Source organism: Delphinapterus leucas, chromosome 19 (assembly GCF_059928025.1).
Source record: "Delphinapterus leucas isolate spDelLeu-1000000601 "Yukka" chromosome 19, BTC_Dleu_Yukka2, whole genome shotgun sequence".
Taxonomy (NCBI): Eukaryota; Metazoa; Chordata; class Mammalia; order Artiodactyla; family Monodontidae; genus Delphinapterus; species Delphinapterus leucas.
In genome coordinates, this window is record NC_143147.1 from 30,840,066 (window position 1) to 30,862,620 (window position 22,555).

General features: G+C 73.5%; 19 non-coding genes and 1 pseudogene across 19 annotated transcripts; all 20 read left to right on the forward strand.

Annotated features, from left to right (window-relative positions):
- Nucleotides 1-1,902: 1,902 nt before the first annotated feature.
- Nucleotides 1,903-2,020, forward strand: LOC115803452 (5S ribosomal RNA; annotated as a pseudogene).
- Nucleotides 2,021-2,947: 927 nt separating this feature from the next.
- On the forward strand, nucleotides 2,948-3,066 carry LOC149746269 (5S ribosomal RNA). Its single transcript, XR_016389886.1, has one exon. It is a non-coding gene; the product is annotated as a 5S ribosomal RNA (ribosomal RNA).
- Nucleotides 3,067-4,000: 934 nt separating this feature from the next.
- On the forward strand, nucleotides 4,001-4,119 carry LOC149746270 (5S ribosomal RNA). The gene has a single exon (XR_016389668.1). It is a non-coding gene; the product is annotated as a 5S ribosomal RNA (ribosomal RNA).
- A 934-nt stretch (nucleotides 4,120-5,053) lies between these two features.
- Nucleotides 5,054-5,172, forward strand: LOC149746271 (5S ribosomal RNA). Its single transcript, XR_016390195.1, has one exon. It is a non-coding gene; the product is annotated as a 5S ribosomal RNA (ribosomal RNA).
- Nucleotides 5,173-6,106: 934 nt separating this feature from the next.
- On the forward strand, nucleotides 6,107-6,225 carry LOC149746272 (5S ribosomal RNA). Its single transcript, XR_016389909.1, has one exon. It is a non-coding gene; the product is annotated as a 5S ribosomal RNA (ribosomal RNA).
- A 934-nt stretch (nucleotides 6,226-7,159) lies between these two features.
- Nucleotides 7,160-7,278, forward strand: LOC149746273 (5S ribosomal RNA). Its single transcript, XR_016390143.1, has one exon. It is a non-coding gene; the product is annotated as a 5S ribosomal RNA (ribosomal RNA).
- Nucleotides 7,279-8,204: 926 nt separating this feature from the next.
- Nucleotides 8,205-8,323, forward strand: LOC149746274 (5S ribosomal RNA). The gene has a single exon (XR_016389887.1). It is a non-coding gene; the product is annotated as a 5S ribosomal RNA (ribosomal RNA).
- A 934-nt stretch (nucleotides 8,324-9,257) lies between these two features.
- Nucleotides 9,258-9,376, forward strand: LOC149746275 (5S ribosomal RNA). Its single transcript, XR_016390196.1, has one exon. It is a non-coding gene; the product is annotated as a 5S ribosomal RNA (ribosomal RNA).
- A 934-nt stretch (nucleotides 9,377-10,310) lies between these two features.
- Nucleotides 10,311-10,429, forward strand: LOC149746276 (5S ribosomal RNA). The gene has a single exon (XR_016389910.1). It is a non-coding gene; the product is annotated as a 5S ribosomal RNA (ribosomal RNA).
- A 934-nt stretch (nucleotides 10,430-11,363) lies between these two features.
- LOC149746277 (5S ribosomal RNA) lies at nucleotides 11,364-11,482 on the forward strand. Its single transcript, XR_016389669.1, has one exon. It is a non-coding gene; the product is annotated as a 5S ribosomal RNA (ribosomal RNA).
- A 934-nt stretch (nucleotides 11,483-12,416) lies between these two features.
- On the forward strand, nucleotides 12,417-12,535 carry LOC149746278 (5S ribosomal RNA). Its single transcript, XR_016389670.1, has one exon. It is a non-coding gene; the product is annotated as a 5S ribosomal RNA (ribosomal RNA).
- A 934-nt stretch (nucleotides 12,536-13,469) lies between these two features.
- LOC149746279 (5S ribosomal RNA) lies at nucleotides 13,470-13,588 on the forward strand. Its single transcript, XR_016390197.1, has one exon. It is a non-coding gene; the product is annotated as a 5S ribosomal RNA (ribosomal RNA).
- A 934-nt stretch (nucleotides 13,589-14,522) lies between these two features.
- On the forward strand, nucleotides 14,523-14,641 carry LOC149746280 (5S ribosomal RNA). The gene has a single exon (XR_016390233.1). It is a non-coding gene; the product is annotated as a 5S ribosomal RNA (ribosomal RNA).
- A 934-nt stretch (nucleotides 14,642-15,575) lies between these two features.
- LOC149746281 (5S ribosomal RNA) lies at nucleotides 15,576-15,694 on the forward strand. The gene has a single exon (XR_016390234.1). It is a non-coding gene; the product is annotated as a 5S ribosomal RNA (ribosomal RNA).
- A 934-nt stretch (nucleotides 15,695-16,628) lies between these two features.
- On the forward strand, nucleotides 16,629-16,747 carry LOC149746282 (5S ribosomal RNA). The gene has a single exon (XR_016390167.1). It is a non-coding gene; the product is annotated as a 5S ribosomal RNA (ribosomal RNA).
- Nucleotides 16,748-17,681: 934 nt separating this feature from the next.
- On the forward strand, nucleotides 17,682-17,800 carry LOC149746283 (5S ribosomal RNA). Its single transcript, XR_016389321.1, has one exon. It is a non-coding gene; the product is annotated as a 5S ribosomal RNA (ribosomal RNA).
- A 934-nt stretch (nucleotides 17,801-18,734) lies between these two features.
- LOC149746284 (5S ribosomal RNA) lies at nucleotides 18,735-18,853 on the forward strand. Its single transcript, XR_016389671.1, has one exon. It is a non-coding gene; the product is annotated as a 5S ribosomal RNA (ribosomal RNA).
- A 934-nt stretch (nucleotides 18,854-19,787) lies between these two features.
- LOC149746285 (5S ribosomal RNA) lies at nucleotides 19,788-19,906 on the forward strand. Its single transcript, XR_016389672.1, has one exon. It is a non-coding gene; the product is annotated as a 5S ribosomal RNA (ribosomal RNA).
- Nucleotides 19,907-20,840: 934 nt separating this feature from the next.
- LOC149746286 (5S ribosomal RNA) lies at nucleotides 20,841-20,959 on the forward strand. Its single transcript, XR_016390198.1, has one exon. It is a non-coding gene; the product is annotated as a 5S ribosomal RNA (ribosomal RNA).
- Nucleotides 20,960-21,893: 934 nt separating this feature from the next.
- LOC149746287 (5S ribosomal RNA) lies at nucleotides 21,894-22,012 on the forward strand. The gene has a single exon (XR_016389911.1). It is a non-coding gene; the product is annotated as a 5S ribosomal RNA (ribosomal RNA).
- The last annotated feature ends 543 nt before the right edge of the window (nucleotides 22,013-22,555 follow it).

Here is a 22,555-nt window from a genome sequence, read left to right on the forward strand (position 1 = left end):
AGTTCTTAAGAGTTGTCAAATGTGAAATGGAGCTATAAAAATTATTTGTTCAAGTTATGCTTTGGAGGAGTAGTGGTAAGAATTAGCTGTTATCCAATGCTGCCAACCAGGTTTTTATTTTTTGCGGTACGCGGGCCTCTCACTGTTGTGGCCTCTCCCATTGCGGAGCACAGGCTGTGGACGCGCAGGCTCAGGGGCCATGGCTCACGGGCCCAGCCGCTCCGCGGCATGTGGGATCTTCCCAGACCGGGGCACGAACCCGTCTCCCCTGCATCGGCAGGCGGACGCTCAACCACTGCACCACCAGGGAAGCCCAACCAGGTATTTTTTAATGAAGAAATTGAAAATGAATAACTAAATGAGTAATCTTAAGTGTATACTGCAACCCATAGGTGTTTTTTAAACAATGAATGAGAAGGTAACTCCTTTTGGAGGGAAATTTATACTACAGAGAGCGTGGAACTTGGAATTAGATATCTGGAAGTGATGCTACTCTGATGTGATTTTTATTATCAAAATATTATACATCAACAATGACAGCAAAACTCTTAAATCTGTGCATTGTAAAAACAACAAAAATATATATTTTAAAATTTTTTCTAAAATGAGGTATAGAGCTTTGAACCACTTGGATGAAATTATAAAAATGACAAAATGTAAGCTTTAAAGAACAATTCAGGAAAAAGGAAATTTAGTACCTGGATTCTAACAACCACCTTCCCCCCTGCAAGTCTCCACGTAATTGTTGAATGGGATTGAATCATGGCACCCAAATTTAGAAAGCATGGCTCACGATTCATTTCTATCTGGATTTATGTACTTCCATGAAATATACTTTTCAACTATGACAATAATTTAATATAAAAAATAAACTGAACTTAGAGCTTTATTGTATCACAAAGTGTCGAACCAACATAAAAAATACCAAATCATATTTAATCATATTTCTTTCACTAAAGTATAATCTTATTATTAATAAAATATTTCTTCTTGATGGTACAAAAGTTTTTGTTTATTTTTAAATGAAAATTTAAAATTCATCCAAAACATTATTTGTTTTCTCTTATCTCACCTATACTGTACACATCTTCTTCAGAAGTAGGTGTATGTAATGAATAAGTACATAAATATGCACAGATGCTTTTTAGTTTCTCAGATTGGTTTCCTAAATATATGCATGATCAGAGGAAACAAAATTGCACAATGTTATTCTAGATAAGAAATGAGAGCTATCGTAATATACCTGAACCGTAACAGAAGAGGATTGGGAGGAAAAAGAGCCAGTAGAGAGGGAAGAACACCGAAGGCCATCAGACATTCTTACCACTAACGAACCCGATTTTGTCAATATACAAACTCGTATGAAACGACTATGAAGTGTTAGCTGTCTGCAGATGTGCTTTCTAGAAACCATCTCAGTATGTATTTAGAGATGATATTTACACTGCCTCACATTCTGACCTCCAGCATTTGTTAAAACTTTCCTTCACACTTTTACCTTTTTATTCTTAATACATTTTAAAGTTGAAATGCTTTCACATGTGCCTGACAAATACTAAGATAATGTTGTTCAATCCTCATAGACCCTGATAATCCAAGAAAGTAAAGACTACGGCATGGCTGTTTACTCGATCGCCTTGGTACTAAAATGCCTGACAGAGAGAAGAAACTCACTTAGTATGATCCAATTCTCCAGGAAAAGCCATTTTAGCTATATCTTATAAAATTCCTCATATTTGATAATTTTAGACCATACAAGTAGCAACTTTACATGATTTAATCTAGTAATTTCCAGCACTCACTAAATAACCTTTTCTGAAACAACTCACCATGGGAGATTATTAAAGGCTTCAGTAACTAATGAGTTGAAAACTTCCAAAAAAATAATACTATTATTTTTTCCAACACAACCATACCACCCTGAAAGCGCCCGATCTCGTCTGATCTCGGAAGCTAAGCAGGGTCGGGCCTGGTTAGTACTTGGATGGGAGACCGCCTGGGAATACCGGGTGCTGTAGGCGTTTTGCCTCCCGCTCCGCCTTCTCCTTCACTCGCCCGCGGGCGGTGGCCGCCGGCTCCGCCCGCGCCGGGACCCGCTGCAGGCCCCACTTCGTCAGGACCCTCCCACCATGGCGCGCGCGCGCGCGCCGGAAGGGGCGCTGCCCGCCGGCCCGGCCGGCCGGGCGGCCAGAAGGCGGCCCTGGAAGGCAGCCGCACCCCAGAAGATCCCGGGGTGGCTGGCCCGGACCCAGAATCCGCCGCGGGCCCGGTTGCCGTCCTTTCGGCCAGCGAGCCCCTCGACCTGCACCTGGCCGCCCCCACTGGCGCCCAGCCTCGGTGCCGCCACCTGTGTGCCGGTGTGTCACTCCACAGCTCCCTCCGGCAAAAGCCCCGCCTCCGCCGTGTCGCCGCGGCCGGGTGCGGGAGCGGGATCGAGGGCAGGGGCCGCGTCCCCGGGCCTGCCGGCCACCAGGGCCGGGCTCCTGAGCTCGGCGGGCGGTGTGCGGGCAAGGGTGGCCTGGCCGGGGCTGAGGGGCCGTGGCGACACGATGGCGGCCCCCAGTGGCTTCGGGCCAGCTGCTGTCGGCAGGATGGCCGGCCCGGGCTGCGGCTCGGCTGTGCCTAGCGCCGCGTGGGCGGGCAGGGGCGATGCCCAAGGGACCGCGGGCCCCGGGCCCTGAAGCCTCCGGGGCCACGTCCCTGTGAGCGACGTGCGGGAACTCGGGCGGGGCGCCAAGCGCCGAAGGCTTTGCTGGGTCGCGCCCGCCCTCGGCTGGGAGGGGGGGGGGGTCAAACCCTCCGCCACCGCCCGATACCCGAGACCTCCGTTCCCCCTGCCTGGGCGGTTGACGGGGTCCTGCCGGGGCGGGCTGACCGCCAGGCTGGCGGTGAGGCGCAAGCGCCAGCGAAACTGGGCCTCAAGAGGCAGCCCGCCTTCCCCGCCCCCGTCTACGGCCATACCACCCTGAACGCGCCCGATCTCGTTTGATCTCGGAAGCTAAGCAGGGTCGGGCCTGGTTAGTACTTGGATGGGACACCGCCTGGGAATACCGGGTGCTGTAGGCTTTTTGCCTCCCGCTCCGCCTTCTCCTTTAACTCGCCCGCGGGCGGTGGCCGCCGGCTCCGCCCGCGCCGGGGCCCCGCTGCAGGCCCCGCCTCCTCAGGCCCCTCCCACCACGGCGCGCGCGCCGGAGGGGGCGCTCCCCGCCGGCCCGGCCCGCCAGGCGGCCAGAAGGCGGCCCTGGAAGGCAGCCGCACCCCAGACGCCCCCGGGGTGCCTGGCCCGGACCCAGGCTCCGCCGCGGGCCCGGTTGCCGTCCCTTCGGCCAGCGAGCCCCTCGACCTGCACCTGGCCGCCCCCACCGGCGCCCCGCCCCGGTGCCGCCACCTGTGTGCCGGTGGGTGTGTCCCTCCACAGCTCCCTCCGGCAAAAGCCCCGCCCCCCGCCGTGTCGCCGCCGCGGCCGGGTGCGGGAGCGGGATCGAGGGCAGGGGCCGCTTCCCCGGGCCTGCCGGCCGCCAGGGGCGGGCTCCTGAGCTCGGCGGGTGGTGTGCGGGCAAGGGTGGCCTCGCCGGGGCTGAGGGGCCGTGGCGACACGATGGTGGCTCCCAGTGGCTTCGGGCCAGCTGCTGTCGGGCAGGAGGGCCGGCCCGGGCTGCGGCTGGGCGGCGCCTAGCGCCGCGTGGGCGGGCAGGGGCGATGCCCAAGGGACCGCGGGCCCCGGGCCCTGAAGCCTCCGGGGCCACGTCCCTGTGAGCGACGGGCCGGATCTTGGGCGGGGCGCCAAGCGCCGAAGGGTTCGCTGGCTCACGCCCGCCCTCGGCTGGGAGGGGGTGGCCAAACCCTCCGCCTCCGCCACCGCCCGGTACCCGAGACCTCCGTTCCCCCTGCCTGGGCGGGCGACGGGGTCCTGCCGGGGCGGGCTGACCGCCAGGCTGGCGGTGAGGCGCAAGCGCCAGCGAAAGTGGGCCTCAAGAGGCAGCCCGCCGTCCCCGCCCCCGTCTACGGCCATACCACCCTGAACGCGCCCGATCTCGTCTGATCTCGGAAGCTAAGCAGGGTCGGGCCTGGTTAGTACTTGGATGGGACACCGCCTGGGAATACCGGGTGCTGTAGGCTTTTTGCCTCCCGCTCCGCCTTCTCCTTTAACTCGCCCGCGGGCGGTGGCCGCCGGCTCCGCCCGCGCCGGGGCCCCGCTGCAGGCCCCGCCTCCTCAGGCCCCTCCCACCACGGCGCGCGCGCCGGAGGGGGCGCTCCCCGCCGGCCCGGCCCGCCAGGCGGCCAGAAGGCGGCCCTGGAAGGCAGCCGCACCCCAGACGCCCCCGGGGTGCCTGGCCCGGACCCAGGCTCCGCCGCGGGCCCGGTTGCCGTCCCTTCGGCCAGCGAGCCCCTCGACCTGCACCTGGCCGCCCCCACCGGCGCCCCGCCCCGGTGCCGCCACCTGTGTGCCGGTGGGTGTGTCCCTCCACAGCTCCCTCCGGCAAAAGCCCCGCCCCCCGCCGTGTCGCCGCCGCGGCCGGGTGCGGGAGCGGGATCGAGGGCAGGGGCCGCTTCCCCGGGCCTGCCGGCCGCCAGGGGCGGGCTCCTGAGCTCGGCGGGTGGTGTGCGGGCAAGGGTGGCCTCGCCGGGGCTGAGGGGCCGTGGCGACACGATGGTGGCTCCCAGTGGCTTCGGGCCAGCTGCTGTCGGGCAGGAGGGCCGGCCCGGGCTGCGGCTGGGCGGCGCCTAGCGCCGCGTGGGCGGGCAGGGGCGATGCCCAAGGGACCGCGGGCCCCGGGCCCTGAAGCCTCCGGGGCCACGTCCCTGTGAGCGACGGGCCGGATCTTGGGCGGGGCGCCAAGCGCCGAAGGGTTCGCTGGCTCACGCCCGCCCTCGGCTGGGAGGGGGTGGCCAAACCCTCCGCCTCCGCCACCGCCCGGTACCCGAGACCTCCGTTCCCCCTGCCTGGGCGGGCGACGGGGTCCTGCCGGGGCGGGCTGACCGCCAGGCTGGCGGTGAGGCGCAAGCGCCAGCGAAAGTGGGCCTCAAGAGGCAGCCCGCCGTCCCCGCCCCCGTCTACGGCCATACCACCCTGAACGCGCCCGATCTCGTCTGATCTCGGAAGCTAAACAGGGTCGGGCCTGGTTAGTTCTTGGATGGGAGACCGCCTGGGAATACCGGGTGCTGTAGGCTTTTTGCCTCCCGCTCCGCCTTCTCCTTTAACTCGCCCGCGGGCGGTGGCCGCCGGCTCCGCCCGCGCCGGGGCCCCGCTGCAGAACCCGCCTCCTCAGGCCCCTCCCACCACGGCGCGCGCGCCGGAGGGGGCGCTCCCCGCCGGCCCGGCCCGCCAGGCGGCCAGAAGGCGGCCCTGGAAGGCAGCCGCACCCCAGACGCCCCCGGGGTGCCTGGCCCGGACCCAGGCTCCGCCGCGGGCCCGGTTGCCGTCCCTTCGGCCAGCGAGCCCCTCGACCTGCACCTGGCCGCCCCCACCGGCGCCCCGCCCCGGTGCCGCCACCTGTGTGCCGGTGGGTGTGTCCCTCCACAGCTCCCTCCGGCAAAAGCCCCGCCCCCCGCCGTGTCGCCGCCGCGGCCGGGTGCGGGAGCGGGATCGAGGGCAGGGGCCGCTTCCCCGGGCCTGCCGGCCGCCAGGGTCGGGCTCCTGAGCTCGGCGGGTGGTGTGCGGGCAAGGGTGGCCTCGCCGGGGCTGAGGGGCCGTGGCGACACGATGGTGGCTCCCACTGGCTTCGGGCCAGCTGCTGTCGGGCAGGAGGGCCGGCCCGGACTGCGGCTGGGCGGCGCCTAGCGCCGCGTGGGCGGGCAGGGGCGATGCCCAAGGGGCCGCGGGCCCCGGGCCCTGAAGCCTCCGGGGCCACGTCCCTGTGAGCGACGGGCCGGATCTTGGGCGGGGCGCCAAGCGCCGAAGGGTTCGCTGGGTCACGCCCGCCCTCGGCTGGGAGGGGGTGGCCAAACCCTCCGCCTCCGCCACCGCCCGGTACCCGAGACCTCCGTTCCCCCTGCCTGGGCGGGCGACGGGGTCCTGCCGGGGCGGGCTGACCGCCAGGCTGGCGGTGAGGCGCAAGCGCCAGCGAAAGTGGGCCTCAAGAGGCAGCCCGCCGTCCCCGCCCCCGTCTACGGCCATACCACCCTGAACGCGCCCGATCTCGTCTGATCTCGGAAGCTAAGCAGGGTCGGGTCTGGTTAGTACTTGGATGGGAGACCGCCTGGGAATACCGGGTGCTGTAGGCTTTTTGCCTCCCGCTCCGCCTTCTCCTTTAACTCGCCCGCGGGCGGTGGCCGCCGGCTCCGCCCGCGCCGGGGCCCCGCTGCAGGCCCCGCCTCCTCAGGCCCCTCCCACCACGGCGCGCGCGCCGGAGGGGGCGCTCCCCGCCGGCCCGGCCCGCCAGGCGGCCAGAAGGCGGCCCTGGAAGGCAGCCGCACCCCAGACGCCCCCGGGGTGCCTGGCCCGGACCCAGGCTCCGCCGCGGGCCCGGTTGCCGTCCCTTCGGCCAGCGAGCCCCTCGACCTGCACCTGGCCGCCCCCACCGGCGCCCCGCCCCGGTGCCGCCACCTGTGTGCCGGTGGGTGTGTCCCTCCACAGCTCCCTCCGGCAAAAGCCCCGCCCCCCGCCGTGTCGCCGCCGCGGCCGGGTGCGGGAGCGGGATCGAGGGCAGGGGCCGCTTCCCCGGGCCTGCCGGCCGCCAGGGGCGGGCTCCTGAGCTCGGCGGGTGGTGTGCGGGCAAGGGTGGCCTCGCCGGGGCTGAGGGGCCGTGGCGACACGATGGTGGCTCCCACTGGCTTCGGGCCAGCTGCTGTCGGGCAGGAGGGCCGGCCCGGACTGCGGCTGGGCGGCGCCTAGCGCCGCGTGGGCGGGCAGGGGCGATGCCCAAGGGGCCGCGGGCCCCGGGCCCTGAAGCCTCCGGGGCCACGTCCCTGTGAGCGACGGGCCGGATCTTGGGCGGGGCGCCAAGCGCCGAAGGGTTCGCTGGGTCACGCCCGCCCTCGGCTGGGAGGGGGTGGCCAAACCCTCCGCCTCCGCCACCGCCCGGTACCCGAGACCTCCGTTCCCCCTGCCTGGGCGGGCGACGGGGTCCTGCCGGGGCGGGCTGACCGCCAGGCTGGCGGTGAGGCGCAAGCGCCAGCGAAAGTGGGCCTCAAGAGGCAGCCCGCCGTCCCCGCCCCCGTCTACGGCCATACCACCCTGAACGCGCCCGATCTCGTCTGATCTCGGAAGCTAAGCAGGGTCGGGTCTGGTTAGTACTTGGATGGGAGACCGCCTGGGAATACCGGGTGCTGTAGGCGTTTTGCCTCCCGCTCCGCCTTCTCCTTCACTCGCCCGCGGGCGGTGGCCGCCGGCTCCGCCCGCGCCGGGACCCGCTGCAGGCCCCACTTCGTCAGGACCCTCCCACCATGGCGCGCGCGCGCGCGCCGGAAGGGGCGCTGCCCGCCGGCCCGGCCGGCCGGGCGGCCAGAAGGCGGCCCTGGAAGGCAGCCGCACCCCAGAAGATCCCGGGGTGGCTGGCCCGGACCCAGAATCCGCCGCGGGCCCGGTTGCCGTCCTTTCGGCCAGCGAGCCCCTCGACCTGCACCTGGCCGCCCCCACTGGCGCCCAGCCTCGGTGCCGCCACCTGTGTGCCGGTGTGTCACTCCACAGCTCCCTCCGGCAAAAGCCCCGCCTCCGCCGTGTCGCCGCGGCCGGGTGCGGGAGCGGGATCGAGGGCAGGGGCCGCGTCCCCGGGCCTGCCGGCCACCAGGGCCGGGCTCCTGAGCTCGGCGGGCGGTGTGCGGGCAAGGGTGGCCTGGCCGGGGCTGAGGGGCCGTGGCGACACGATGGCGGCCCCCAGTGGCTTCGGGCCAGCTGCTGTCGGCAGGATGGCCGGCCCGGGCTGCGGCTCGGCTGTGCCTAGCGCCGCGTGGGCGGGCAGGGGCGATGCCCAAGGGACCGCGGGCCCCGGGCCCTGAAGCCTCCGGGGCCACGTCCCTGTGAGCGACGTGCGGGAACTCGGGCGGGGCGCCAAGCGCCGAAGGCTTTGCTGGGTCGCGCCCGCCCTCGGCTGGGAGGGGGGGGGGGTCAAACCCTCCGCCACCGCCCGATACCCGAGACCTCCGTTCCCCCTGCCTGGGCGGTTGACGGGGTCCTGCCGGGGCGGGCTGACCGCCAGGCTGGCGGTGAGGCGCAAGCGCCAGCGAAACTGGGCCTCAAGAGGCAGCCCGCCTTCCCCGCCCCCGTCTACGGCCATACCACCCTGAACGCGCCCGATCTCGTTTGATCTCGGAAGCTAAGCAGGGTCGGGCCTGGTTAGTACTTGGATGGGACACCGCCTGGGAATACCGGGTGCTGTAGGCTTTTTGCCTCCCGCTCCGCCTTCTCCTTTAACTCGCCCGCGGGCGGTGGCCGCCGGCTCCGCCCGCGCCGGGGCCCCGCTGCAGGCCCCGCCTCCTCAGGCCCCTCCCACCACGGCGCGCGCGCCGGAGGGGGCGCTCCCCGCCGGCCCGGCCCGCCAGGCGGCCAGAAGGCGGCCCTGGAAGGCAGCCGCACCCCAGACGCCCCCGGGGTGCCTGGCCCGGACCCAGGCTCCGCCGCGGGCCCGGTTGCCGTCCCTTCGGCCAGCGAGCCCCTCGACCTGCACCTGGCCGCCCCCACCGGCGCCCCGCCCCGGTGCCGCCACCTGTGTGCCGGTGGGTGTGTCCCTCCACAGCTCCCTCCGGCAAAAGCCCCGCCCCCCGCCGTGTCGCCGCCGCGGCCGGGTGCGGGAGCGGGATCGAGGGCAGGGGCCGCTTCCCCGGGCCTGCCGGCCGCCAGGGGCGGGCTCCTGAGCTCGGCGGGTGGTGTGCGGGCAAGGGTGGCCTCGCCGGGGCTGAGGGGCCGTGGCGACACGATGGTGGCTCCCACTGGCTTCGGGCCAGCTGCTGTCGGGCAGGAGGGCCGGCCCGGGCTGCGGCTGGGCGGCGCCTAGCGCCGCGTGGGCGGGCAGGGGCGATGCCCAAGGGACCGCGGGCCCCGGGCCCTGAAGCCTCCGGGGCCACGTCCCTGTGAGCGACGGGCCGGATCTTGGGCGGGGCGCCAAGCGCCGAAGGGTTCGCTGGCTCACGCCCGCCCTCGGCTGGGAGGGGGTGGCCAAACCCTCCGCCTCCGCCACCGCCCGGTACCCGAGACCTCCGTTCCCCCTGCCTGGGCGGGCGACGGGGTCCTGCCGGGGCGGGCTGACCGCCAGGCTGGCGGTGAGGCGCAAGCGCCAGCGAAAGTGGGCCTCAAGAGGCAGCCCGCCGTCCCCGCCCCCGTCTACGGCCATACCACCCTGAACGCGCCCGATCTCGTCTGATCTCGGAAGCTAAACAGGGTCGGGCCTGGTTAGTTCTTGGATGGGAGACCGCCTGGGAATACCGGGTGCTGTAGGCTTTTTGCCTCCCGCTCCGCCTTCTCCTTTAACTCGCCCGCGGGCGGTGGCCGCCGGCTCCGCCCGCGCCGGGGCCCCGCTGCAGAACCCGCCTCCTCAGGCCCCTCCCACCACGGCGCGCGCGCCGGAGGGGGCGCTCCCCGCCGGCCCGGCCCGCCAGGCGGCCAGAAGGCGGCCCTGGAAGGCAGCCGCACCCCAGACGCCCCCGGGGTGCCTGGCCCGGACCCAGGCTCCGCCGCGGGCCCGGTTGCCGTCCCTTCGGCCAGCGAGCCCCTCGACCTGCACCTGGCCGCCCCCACCGGCGCCCCGCCCCGGTGCCGCCACCTGTGTGCCGGTGGGTGTGTCCCTCCACAGCTCCCTCCGGCAAAAGCCCCGCCCCCCGCCGTGTCGCCGCCGCGGCCGGGTGCGGGAGCGGGATCGAGGGCAGGGGCCGCTTCCCCGGGCCTGCCGGCCGCCAGGGTCGGGCTCCTGAGCTCGGCGGGTGGTGTGCGGGCAAGGGTGGCCTCGCCGGGGCTGAGGGGCCGTGGCGACACGATGGTGGCTCCCACTGGCTTCGGGCCAGCTGCTGTCGGGCAGGAGGGCCGGCCCGGACTGCGGCTGGGCGGCGCCTAGCGCCGCGTGGGCGGGCAGGGGCGATGCCCAAGGGGCCGCGGGCCCCGGGCCCTGAAGCCTCCGGGGCCACGTCCCTGTGAGCGACGGGCCGGATCTTGGGCGGGGCGCCAAGCGCCGAAGGGTTCGCTGGGTCACGCCCGCCCTCGGCTGGGAGGGGGTGGCCAAACCCTCCGCCTCCGCCACCGCCCGGTACCCGAGACCTCCGTTCCCCCTGCCTGGGCGGGCGACGGGGTCCTGCCGGGGCGGGCTGACCGCCAGGCTGGCGGTGAGGCGCAAGCGCCAGCGAAAGTGGGCCTCAAGAGGCAGCCCGCCGTCCCCGCCCCCGTCTACGGCCATACCACCCTGAACGCGCCCGATCTCGTCTGATCTCGGAAGCTAAGCAGGGTCGGGTCTGGTTAGTACTTGGATGGGAGACCGCCTGGGAATACCGGGTGCTGTAGGCTTTTTGCCTCCCGCTCCGCCTTCTCCTTTAACTCGCCCGCGGGCGGTGGCCGCCGGCTCCGCCCGCGCCGGGGCCCCGCTGCAGGCCCCGCCTCCTCAGGCCCCTCCCACCACGGCGCGCGCGCCGGAGGGGGCGCTCCCCGCCGGCCCGGCCCGCCAGGCGGCCAGAAGGCGGCCCTGGAAGGCAGCCGCACCCCAGACGCCCCCGGGGTGCCTGGCCCGGACCCAGGCTCCGCCGCGGGCCCGGTTGCCGTCCCTTCGGCCAGCGAGCCCCTCGACCTGCACCTGGCCGCCCCCACCGGCGCCCCGCCCCGGTGCCGCCACCTGTGTGCCGGTGGGTGTGTCCCTCCACAGCTCCCTCCGGCAAAAGCCCCGCCCCCCGCCGTGTCGCCGCCGCGGCCGGGTGCGGGAGCGGGATCGAGGGCAGGGGCCGCTTCCCCGGGCCTGCCGGCCGCCAGGGGCGGGCTCCTGAGCTCGGCGGGTGGTGTGCGGGCAAGGGTGGCCTCGCCGGGGCTGAGGGGCCGTGGCGACACGATGGTGGCTCCCACTGGCTTCGGGCCAGCTGCTGTCGGGCAGGAGGGCCGGCCCGGACTGCGGCTGGGCGGCGCCTAGCGCCGCGTGGGCGGGCAGGGGCGATGCCCAAGGGGCCGCGGGCCCCGGGCCCTGAAGCCTCCGGGGCCACGTCCCTGTGAGCGACGGGCCGGATCTTGGGCGGGGCGCCAAGCGCCGAAGGGTTCGCTGGGTCACGCCCGCCCTCGGCTGGGAGGGGGTGGCCAAACCCTCCGCCTCCGCCACCGCCCGGTACCCGAGACCTCCGTTCCCCCTGCCTGGGCGGGCGACGGGGTCCTGCCGGGGCGGGCTGACCGTCAGGCTGGCGGTGAGGCGCAAGCGCCAGCGAAAGTGGGCCTCAAGAGGCAGCCCGCCGTCCCCGCCCCCGTCTACGGCCATACCACCCTGAACGCGCCCGATCTCGTCTGATCTCGGAAGCTAAGCAGGGTCGGGCCTGGTTAGTACTTGGATGGGACACCGCCTGGGAATACCGGGTGCTGTAGGCTTTGTGCCTCCCGCTCCGCCTTCTCCTTTAACTCGCCCGCGGGCGGTGGCCGCCGGCTCCGCCCGCGCCGGGGCCCCGCTGCAGGCCCCGCCTCCTCAGGCCCCTCCCACCACGGCGCGCGCGCCGGAGGGGGCGCTCCCCGCCGGCCCGGCCCGCCAGGCGGCCAGAAGGCGGCCCTGGAAGGCAGCCGCACCCCAGACGCCCCCGGGGTGCCTGGCCCGGACCCAGGCTCCGCCGCGGGCCCGGTTGCCGTCCCTTCGGCCAGCGAGCCCCTCGACCTGCACCTGGCCGCCCCCACCGGCGCCCCGCCCCGGTGCCGCCACCTGTGTGCCGGTGGGTGTGTCCCTCCACAGCTCCCTCCGGCAAAAGCCCCGCCCCCCGCCGTGTCGCCGCCGCGGCCGGGTGCGGGAGCGGGATCGAGGGCAGGGGCCGCTTCCCCGGGCCTGCCGGCCGCCAGGGGCGGGCTCCTGAGCTCGGCGGGTGGTGTGCGGGCAAGGGTGGCCTCGCCGGGGCTGAGGGGCCGTGGCGACACGATGGTGGCTCCCAGTGGCTTCGGGCCAGCTGCTGTCGGGCAGGAGGGCCGGCCCGGGCTGCGGCTGGGCGGCGCCTAGCGCCGCGTGGGCGGGCAGGGGCGATGCCCAAGGGACCGCGGGCCCCGGGCCCGGAAGCCTCCGGGGCCACGTCCCTGTGAGCGACGGGCCGGATCTTGGGCGGGGCGCCAAGCGCCGAAGGGTTCGCTGGCTCACGCCCGCCCTCGGCTGGGAGGGGGTGGCCAAACCCTCCGCCTCCGCCACCGCCCGGTACCCGAGACCTCCGTTCCCCCTGCCTGGGCGGGCGACGGGGTCCTGCCGGGGCGGGCTGACCGCCAGGCTGGCGGTGAGGCGCAAGCGCCAGCGAAAGTGGGCCTCAAGAGGCAGCCCGCCGTCCCCGCCCCCGTCTACGGCCATACCACCCTGAACGCGCCCGATCTCGTCTGATCTCGGAAGCTAAGCAGGGTCGGGCCTGGTTAGTACTTGGATGGGACACCGCCTGGGAATACCGGGTGCTGTAGGCTTTGTGCCTCCCGCTCCGCCTTCTCCTTTAACTCGCCCGCGGGCGGTGGCCGCCGGCTCCGCCCGCGCCGGGGCCCCGCTGCAGGCCCCGCCTCCTCAGGCCCCTCCCACCACGGCGCGCGCGCCGGAGGGGGCGCTCCCCGCCGGCCCGGCCCGCCAGGCGGCCAGAAGGCGGCCCTGGAAGGCAGCCGCACCCCAGACGCCCCCGGGGTGCCTGGCCCGGACCCAGGCTCCGCCGCGGGCCCGGTTGCCGTCCCTTCGGCCAGCGAGCCCCTCGACCTGCACCTGGCCGCCCCCACCGGCGCCCCGCCCCGGTGCCGCCACCTGTGTGCCGGTGGGTGTGTCCCTCCACAGCTCCCTCCGGCAAAAGCCCCGCCCCCCGCCGTGTCGCCGCCGCGGCCGGGTGCGGGAGCGGGATCGAGGGCAGGGGCCGCTTCCCCGGGCCTGCCGGCCGCCAGGGGCGGGCTCCTGAGCTCGGCGGGTGGTGTGCGGGCAAGGGTGGCCTCGCCGGGGCTGAGGGGCCGTGGCGACACGATGGTGGCTCCCAGTGGCTTCGGGCCAGCTGCTGTCGGGCAGGAGGGCCGGCCCGGGCTGCGGCTGGGCGGCGCCTAGCGCCGCGTGGGCGGGCAGGGGCGATGCCCAAGGGACCGCGGGCCCCGGGCCCTGAAGCCTCCGGGGCCACGTCCCTGTGAGCGACGGGCCGGATCTTGGGCGGGGCGCCAAGCGCCGAAGGGTTCGCTGGCTCACGCCCGCCCTCGGCTGGGAGGGGGTGGCCAAACCCTCCGCCTCCGCCACCGCCCGGTACCCGAGACCTCCGTTCCCCCTGCCTGGGCGGGCGACGGGGTCCTGCCGGGGCGGGCTGACCGCCAGGCTGGCGGTGAGGCGCAAGCGCCAGCGAAAGTGGGCCTCAAGAGGCAGCCCGCCGTCCCCGCCCCCGTCTACGGCCATACCACCCTGAACGCGCCCGATCTCGTCTGATCTCGGAAGCTAAACAGGGTCGGGCCTGGTTAGTTCTTGGATGGGAGACCGCCTGGGAATACCGGGTGCTGTAGGCTTTTTGCCTCCCGCTCCGCCTTCTCCTTTAACTCGCCCGCGGGCGGTGGCCGCCGGCTCCGCCCGCGCCGGGGCCCCGCTGCAGAACCCGCCTCCTCAGGCCCCTCCCACCACGGCGCGCGCGCCGGAGGGGGCGCTCCCCGCCGGCCCGGCCCGCCAGGCGGCCAGAAGGCGGCCCTGGAAGGCAGCCGCACCCCAGACGCCCCCGGGGTGCCTGGCCCGGACCCAGGCTCCGCCGCGGGCCCGGTTGCCGTCCCTTCGGCCAGCGAGCCCCTCGACCTGCACCTGGCCGCCCCCACCGGCGCCCCGCCCCGGTGCCGCCACCTGTGTGCCGGTGGGTGTGTCCCTCCACAGCTCCCTCCGGCAAAAGCCCCGCCCCCCGCCGTGTCGCCGCCGCGGCCGGGTGCGGGAGCGGGATCGAGGGCAGGGGCCGCTTCCCCGGGCCTGCCGGCCGCCAGGGTCGGGCTCCTGAGCTCGGCGGGTGGTGTGCGGGCAAGGGTGGCCTCGCCGGGGCTGAGGGGCCGTGGCGACACGATGGTGGCTCCCACTGGCTTCGGGCCAGCTGCTGTCGGGCAGGAGGGCCGGCCCGGACTGCGGCTGGGCGGCGCCTAGCGCCGCGTGGGCGGGCAGGGGCGATGCCCAAGGGGCCGCGGGCCCCGGGCCCTGAAGCCTCCGGGGCCACGTCCCTGTGAGCGACGGGCCGGATCTTGGGCGGGGCGCCAAGCGCCGAAGGGTTCGCTGGGTCACGCCCGCCCTCGGCTGGGAGGGGGTGGCCAAACCCTCCGCCTCCGCCACCGCCCGGTACCCGAGACCTCCGTTCCCCCTGCCTGGGCGGGCGACGGGGTCCTGCCGGGGCGGGCTGACCGCCAGGCTGGCGGTGAGGCGCAAGCGCCAGCGAAAGTGGGCCTCAAGAGGCAGCCCGCCGTCCCCGCCCCCGTCTACGGCCATACCACCCTGAACGCGCCCGATCTCGTCTGATCTCGGAAGCTAAGCAGGGTCGGGTCTGGTTAGTACTTGGATGGGAGATCGCCTGGGAATACCGGGTGCTGTAGGCTTTTTGCCTCCCGCTCCGCCTTCTCCTTTAACTCGCCCGCGGGCGGTGGCCGCCGGCTCCGCCCGCGCCGGGGCCCCGCTGCAGGCCCCGCCTCCTCAGGCCCCTCCCACCACGGCGCGCGCGCCGGAGGGGGCGCTCCCCGCCGGCCCGGCCCGCCAGGCGGCCAGAAGGCGGCCCTGGAAGGCAGCCGCACCCCAGACGCCCCCGGGGTGCCTGGCCCGGACCCAGGCTCCGCCGCGGGCCCGGTTGCCGTCCCTTCGGCCAGCGAGCCCCTCGACCTGCACCTGGCCGCCCCCACCGGCGCCCCGCCCCGGTGCCGCCACCTGTGTGCCGGTGGGTGTGTCCCTCCACAGCTCCCTCCGGCAAAAGCCCCGCCCCCCGCCGTGTCGCCGCCGCGGCCGGGTGCGGGAGCGGGATCGAGGGCAGGGGCCGCTTCCCCGGGCCTGCCGGCCGCCAGGGTCGGGCTCCTGAGCTCGGCGGGTGGTGTGCGGGCAAGGGTGGCCTCGCCGGGGCTGAGGGGCCGTGGCGACACGATGGTGGCTCCCACTGGCTTCGGGCCAGCTGCTGTCGGGCAGGAGGGCCGGCCCGGACTGCGGCTGGGCGGCGCCTAGCGCCGCGTGGGCGGGCAGGGGCGATGCCCAAGGGGCCGCGGGCCCCGGGCCCTGAAGCCTCCGGGGCCACGTCCCTGTGAGCGACGGGCCGGATCTTGGGCGGGGCGCCAAGCGCCGAAGGGTTCGCTGGGTCACGCCCGCCCTCGGCTGGGAGGGGGTGGCCAAACCCTCCGCCTCCGCCACCGCCCGGTACCCGAGACCTCCGTTCCCCCTGCCTGGGCGGGCGACGGGGTCCTGCCGGGGCGGGCTGACCGCCAGGCTGGCGGTGAGGCGCAAGCGCCAGCGAAAGTGGGCCTCAAGAGGCAGCCCGCCGTCCCCGCCCCCGTCTACGGCCATACCACCCTGAACGCGCCCGATCTCGTCTGATCTCGGAAGCTAAGCAGGGTCGGGTCTGGTTAGTACTTGGATGGGAGATCGCCTGGGAATACCGGGTGCTGTAGGCTTTTTGCCTCCCGCTCCGCCTTCTCCTTTAACTCGCCCGCGGGCGGTGGCCGCCGGCTCCGCCCGCGCCGGGGCCCCGCTGCAGGCCCCGCCTCCTCAGGCCCCTCCCACCACGGCGCGCGCGCCGGAGGGGGCGCTCCCCGCCGGCCCGGCCCGCCAGGCGGCCAGAAGGCGGCCCTGGAAGGCAGCCGCACCCCAGACGCCCCCGGGGTGCCTGGCCCGGACCCAGGCTCCGCCGCGGGCCCGGTTGCCGTCCCTTCGGCCAGCGAGCCCCTCGACCTGCACCTGGCCGCCCCCACCGGCGCCCCGCCCCGGTGCCGCCACCTGTGTGCCGGTGGGTGTGTCCCTCCACAGCTCCCTCCGGCAAAAGCCCCGCCCCCCGCCGTGTCGCCGCCGCGGCCGGGTGCGGGAGCGGGATCGAGGGCAGGGGCCGCTTCCCCGGGCCTGCCGGCCGCCAGGGTCGGGCTCCTGAGCTCGGCGGGTGGTGTGCGGGCAAGGGTGGCCTCGCCGGGGCTGAGGGGCCGTGGCGACACGATGGTGGCTCCCACTGGCTTCGGGCCAGCTGCTGTCGGGCAGGAGGGCCGGCCCGGACTGCGGCTGGGCGGCGCCTAGCGCCGCGTGGGCGGGCAGGGGCGATGCCCAAGGGGCCGCGGGCCCCGGGCCCTGAAGCCTCCGGGGCCACGTCCCTGTGAGCGACGGGCCGGATCTTGGGCGGGGCGCCAAGCGCCGAAGGGTTCGCTGGGTCACGCCCGCCCTCGGCTGGGAGGGGGTGGCCAAACCCTCCGCCTCCGCCACCGCCCGGTACCCGAGACCTCCGTTCCCCCTGCCTGGGCGGGCGACGGGGTCCTGCCGGGGCGGGCTGACCGCCAGGCTGGCGGTGAGGCGCAAGCGCCAGCGAAAGTGGGCCTCAAGAGGCAGCCCGCCGTCCCCGCCCCCGTCTACGGCCATACCACCCTGAACGCGCCCGATCTCGTCTGATCTCGGAAGCTAAGCAGGGTCGGGTCTGGTTAGTACTTGGATGGGACACCGCCTGGGAATACCGGGTGCTGTAGGCTTTTTGCCTCCCGCTCCGCCTTCTCCTTTAACTCGCCCGCGGGCGGTGGCCGCCGGCTCCGCCCGCGCCGGGGCCCCGCTGCAGAACCCGCCTCCTCAGGCCCCTCCCACCACGGCGCGCGCGCCGGAGGGGGCGCTCCCCGCCGGCCCGGCCCGCCAGGCGGCCAGAAGGCGGCCCTGGAAGGCAGCCGCACCCCAGACGCCCCCGGGGTGCCTGGCCCGGACCCAGGCTCCGCCGCGGGCCCGGTTGCCGTCCCTTCGGCCAGCGAGCCCCTCGACCTGCACCTGGCCGCCCCCACCGGCGCCCCGCCCCGGTGCCGCCACCTGTGTGCCGGTGGGTGTGTCCCTCCACAGCTCCCTCCGGCAAAAGCCCCGCCCCCCGCCGTGTCGCCGCCGCGGCCGGGTGCGGGAGCGGGATCGAGGGCAGGGGCCGCTTCCCCGGGCCTGCCGGCCGCCAGGGTCGGGCTCCTGAGCTCGGCGGGTGGTGTGCGGGCAAGGGTGGCCTCGCCGGGGCTGAGGGGCCGTGGCGACACGATGGTGGCTCCCACTGGCTTCGGGCCAGCTGCTGTCGGGCAGGAGGGCCGGCCCGGACTGCGGCTGGGCGGCGCCTAGCGCCGCGTGGGCGGGCAGGGGCGATGCCCAAGGGGCCGCGGGCCCCGGGCCCTGAAGCCTCCGGGGCCACGTCCCTGTGAGCGACGGGCCGGATCTTGGGCGGGGCGCCAAGCGCCGAAGGGTTCGCTGGGTCACGCCCGCCCTCGGCTGGGAGGGGGTGGCCAAACCCTCCGCCTCCGCCACCGCCCGGTACCCGAGACCTCCGTTCCCCCTGCCTGGGCGGGCGACGGGGTCCTGCCGGGGCGGGCTGACCGTCAGGCTGGCGGTGAGGCGCAAGCGCCAGCGAAAGTGGGCCTCAAGAGGCAGCCCGCCGTCCCCGCCCCCGTCTACGGCCATACCACCCTGAACGCGCCCGATCTCGTCTGATCTCGGAAGCTAAGCAGGGTCGGGCCTGGTTAGTACTTGGATGGGAGACCGCCTGGGAATACCGGGTGCTGTAGGCTTTTTGCCTCCCGCTCCGCCTTCTCCTTTAACTCGCCCGCGGGCGGTGGCCGCCGGCTCCGCCCGCGCCGGGGCCCCGCTGCAGGCCCCGCCTCCTCAGGCCCCTCCCACCACGGCGCGCGCGCCGGAGGGGGCGCTCCCCGCCGGCCCGGCCCGCCAGGCGGCCAGAAGGCGGCCCTGGAAGGCAGCCGCACCCCAGACGCCCCCGGGGTGCCTGGCCCGGACCCAGGCTCCGCCGCGGGCCCGGTTGCCGTCCCTTCGGCCAGCGAGCCCCTCGACCTGCACCTGGCCGCCCCCACCGGCGCCCCGCCCCGGTGCCGCCACCTGTGTGCCGGTGGGTGTGTCCCTCCACAGCTCCCTCCGGCAAAAGCCCCGCCCCCCGCCGTGTCGCCGCCGCGGCCGGGTGCGGGAGCGGGATCGAGGGCAGGGGCCGCTTCCCCGGGCCTGCCGGCCGCCAGGGGCGGGCTCCTGAGCTCGGCGGGTGGTGTGCGGGCAAGGGTGGCCTCGCCGGGGCTGAGGGGCCGTGGCGACACGATGGTGGCTCCCAGTGGCTTCGGGCCAGCTGCTGTCGGGCAGGAGGGCCGGCCCGGGCTGCGGCTGGGCGGCGCCTAGCGCCGCGTGGGCGGGCAGGGGCGATGCCCAAGGGACCGCGGGCCCCGGGCCCTGAAGCCTCCGGGGCCACGTCCCTGTGAGCGACGGGCCGGATCTTGGGCGGGGCGCCAAGCGCCGAAGGGTTCGCTGGCTCACGCCCGCCCTCGGCTGGGAGGGGGTGGCCAAACCCTCCGCCTCCGCCACCGCCCGGTACCCGAGACCTCCGTTCCCCCTGCCTGGGCGGGCGACGGGGTCCTGCCGGGGCGGGCTGACCGCCAGGCTGGCGGTGAGGCGCAAGCGCCAGCGAAAGTGGGCCTCAAGAGGCAGCCCGCCGTCCCCGCCCCCGTCTACGGCCATACCACCCTGAACGCGCCCGATCTCGTCTGATCTCGGAAGCTAAGCAGGGTCGGGCCTGGTTAGTACTTGGATGGGACACCGCCTGGGAATACCGGGTGCTGTAGGCTTTTTGCCTCCCGCTCCGCCTTCTCCTTTAACTCGCCCGCGGGCGGTGGCCGCCGGCTCCGCCCGCGCCGGGGCCCCGCTGCAGGCCCCGCCTCCTCAGGCCCCTCCCACCACGGCGCGCGCGCCGGAGGGGGCGCTCCCCGCCGGCCCGGCCCGCCAGGCGGCCAGAAGGCGGCCCTGGAAGGCAGCCGCACCCCAGACGCCCCCGGGGTGCCTGGCCCGGACCCAGGCTCCGCCGCGGGCCCGGTTGCCGTCCCTTCGGCCAGCGAGCCCCTCGACCTGCACCTGGCCGCCCCCACCGGCGCCCCGCCCCGGTGCCGCCACCTGTGTGCCGGTGGGTGTGTCCCTCCACAGCTCCCTCCGGCAAAAGCCCCGCCCCCCGCCGTGTCGCCGCCGCGGCCGGGTGCGGGAGCGGGATCGAGGGCAGGGGCCGCTTCCCCGGGCCTGCCGGCCGCCAGGGGCGGGCTCCTGAGCTCGGCGGGTGGTGTGCGGGCAAGGGTGGCCTCGCCGGGGCTGAGGGGCCGTGGCGACACGATGGTGGCTCCCAGTGGCTTCGGGCCAGCTGCTGTCGGGCAGGAGGGCCGGCCCGGGCTGCGGCTGGGCGGCGCCTAGCGCCGCGTGGGCGGGCAGGGGCGATGCCCAAGGGACCGCGGGCCCCGGGCCCTGAAGCCTCCGGGGCCACGTCCCTGTGAGCGACGGGCCGGATCTTGGGCGGGGCGCCAAGCGCCGAAGGGTTCGCTGGCTCACGCCCGCCCTCGGCTGGGAGGGGGTGGCCAAACCCTCCGCCTCCGCCACCGCCCGGTACCCGAGACCTCCGTTCCCCCTGCCTGGGCGGGCGACGGGGTCCTGCCGGGGCGGGCTGACCGCCAGGCTGGCGGTGAGGCGCAAGCGCCAGCGAAAGTGGGCCTCAAGAGGCAGCCCGCCGTCCCCGCCCCCGTCTACGGCCATACCACCCTGAACGCGCCCGATCTCGTCTGATCTCGGAAGCTAAGCAGGGTCGGGCCTGGTTAGTACTTGGATGGGACACCGCCTGGGAATACCGGGTGCTGTAGGCTTTTTGCCTCCCGCTCCGCCTTCTCCTTTAACTCGCCCGCGGGCGGTGGCCGCCGGCTCCGCCCGCGCCGGGGCCCCGCTGCAGGCCCCGCCTCCTCAGGCCCCTCCCACCACGGCGCGCGCGCCGGAGGGGGCGCTCCCCGCCGGCCCGGCCCGCCAGGCGGCCAGAAGGCGGCCCTGGAAGGCAGCCGCACCCCAGACGCCCCCGGGGTGCCTGGCCCGGACCCAGGCTCCGCCGCGGGCCCGGTTGCCGTCCCTTCGGCCAGCGAGCCCCTCGACCTGCACCTGGCCGCCCCCACCGGCGCCCCGCCCCGGTGCCGCCACCTGTGTGCCGGTGGGTGTGTCCCTCCACAGCTCCCTCCGGCAAAAGCCCCGCCCCCCGCCGTGTCGCCGCCGCGGCCGGGTGCGGGAGCGGGATCGAGGGCAGGGGCCGCTTCCCCGGGCCTGCCGGCCGCCAGGGTCGGGCTCCTGAGCTCGGCGGGTGGTGTGCGGGCAAGGGTGGCCTCGCCGGGGCTGAGGGGCCGTGGCGACACGATGGTGGCTCCCAGTGGCTTCGGGCCAGCTGCTGTCGGGCAGGAGGGCCGGCCCGGGCTGCGGCTGGGCGGCGCCTAGCGCCGCGTGGGCGGGCAGGGGCGATGCCCAAGGGACCGCGGGCCCCGGGCCCTGAAGCCTCCGGGGCCACGTCCCTGTGAGCGACGGGCCGGATCTTGGGCGGGGCGCCAAGCGCCGAAGGGTTCGCTGGCTCACGCCCGCCCTCGGCTGGGAGGGGGTGGCCAAACCCTCCGCCTCCGCCACCGCCCGGTACCCGAGACCTCCGTTCCCCCTGCCTGGGCGGGCGACGGGGTCCTGCCGGGGCGGGCTGACCGCCAGGCTGGCGGTGAGGCGCAAGCGCCAGCGAAAGTGGGCCTCAAGAGGCAGCCCGCCGTCCCCGCCCCCGTCTACGGCCATACCACCCTGAACGCGCCCGATCTCGTCTGATCTCGGAAGCTAAACAGGGTCGGGCCTGGTTAGTTCTTGGATGGGAGACCGCCTGGGAATACCGGGTGCTGTAGGCTTTTTGCCTCCCGCTCCGCCTTCTCCTTTAACTCGCCCGCGGGCGGTGGCCGCCGGCTCCGCCCGCGCCGGGGCCCCGCTGCAGAACCCGCCTCCTCAGGCCCCTCCCACCACGGCGCGCGCGCCGGAGGGGGCGCTCCCCGCCGGCCCGGCCCGCCAGGCGGCCAGAAGGCGGCCCTGGAAGGCAGCCGCACCCCAGACGCCCCCGGGGTGCCTGGCCCGGACCCAGGCTCCGCCGCGGGCCCGGTTGCCGTCCCTTCGGCCAGCGAGCCCCTCGACCTGCACCTGGCCGCCCCCACCGGCGCCCCGCCCCGGTGCCGCCACCTGTGTGCCGGTGGGTGTGTCCCTCCACAGCTCCCTCCGGCAAAAGCCCCGCCCCCCGCCGTGTCGCCGCCGCGGCCGGGTGCGGGAGCGGGATCGAGGGCAGGGGCCGCTTCCCCGGGCCTGCCGGCCGCCAGGGTCGGGCTCCTGAGCTCGGCGGGTGGTGTGCGGGCAAGGGTGGCCTCGCCGGGGCTGAGGGGCCGTGGCGACACGATGGTGGCTCCCACTGGCTTCGGGCCAGCTGCTGTCGGGCAGGAGGGCCGGCCCGGACTGCGGCTGGGCGGCGCCTAGCGCCGCGTGGGCGGGCAGGGGCGATGCCCAAGGGGCCGCGGGCCCCGGGCCCTGAAGCCTCCGGGGCCACGTCCCTGTGAGCGACGGGCCGGATCTTGGGCGGGGCGCCAAGCGCCGAAGGGTTCGCTGGGTCACGCCCGCCCTCGGCTGGGAGGGGGTGGCCAAACCCTCCGCCTCCGCCACCGCCCGGTACCCGAGACCTCCGTTCCCCCTGCCTGGGCGGGCGACGGGGTCCTGCCGGGGCGGGCTGACCGCCAGGCTGGCGGTGAGGCGCAAGCGCCAGCGAAAGTGGGCCTCAAGAGGCAGCCCGCCGTCCCCGCCCCCGTCTACGGCCATACCACCCTGAACGCGCCCGATCTCGTCTGATCTCGGAAGCTAAGCAGGGTCGGGTCTGGTTAGTACTTGGATGGGAGACCGCCTGGGAATACCGGGTGCTGTAGGCTTTTTGCCTCCCGCTCCGCCTTCTCCTTTAACTCGCCCGCGGGCGGTGGCCGCCGGCTCCGCCCGCGCCGGGGCCCCGCTGCAGGCCCCGCCTCCTCAGGCCCCTCCCACCACGGCGCGCGCGCCGGAGGGGGCGCTCCCCGCCGGCCCGGCCCGCCAGGCGGCCAGAAGGCGGCCCTGGAAGGCAGCCGCACCCCAGACGCCCCCGGGGTGCCTGGCCCGGACCCAGGCTCCGCCGCGGGCCCGGTTGCCGTCCCTTCGGCCAGCGAGCCCCTCGACCTGCACCTGGCCGCCCCCACCGGCGCCCCGCCCCGGTGCCGCCACCTGTGTGCCGGTGGGTGTGTCCCTCCACAGCTCCCTCCGGCAAAAGCCCCGCCCCCCGCCGTGTCGCCGCCGCGGCCGGGTGCGGGAGCGGGATCGAGGGCAGGGGCCGCTTCCCCGGGCCTGCCGGCCGCCAGGGTCGGGCTCCTGAGCTCGGCGGGTGGTGTGCGGGCAAGGGTGGCCTCGCCGGGGCTGAGGGGCCGTGGCGACACGATGGTGGCTCC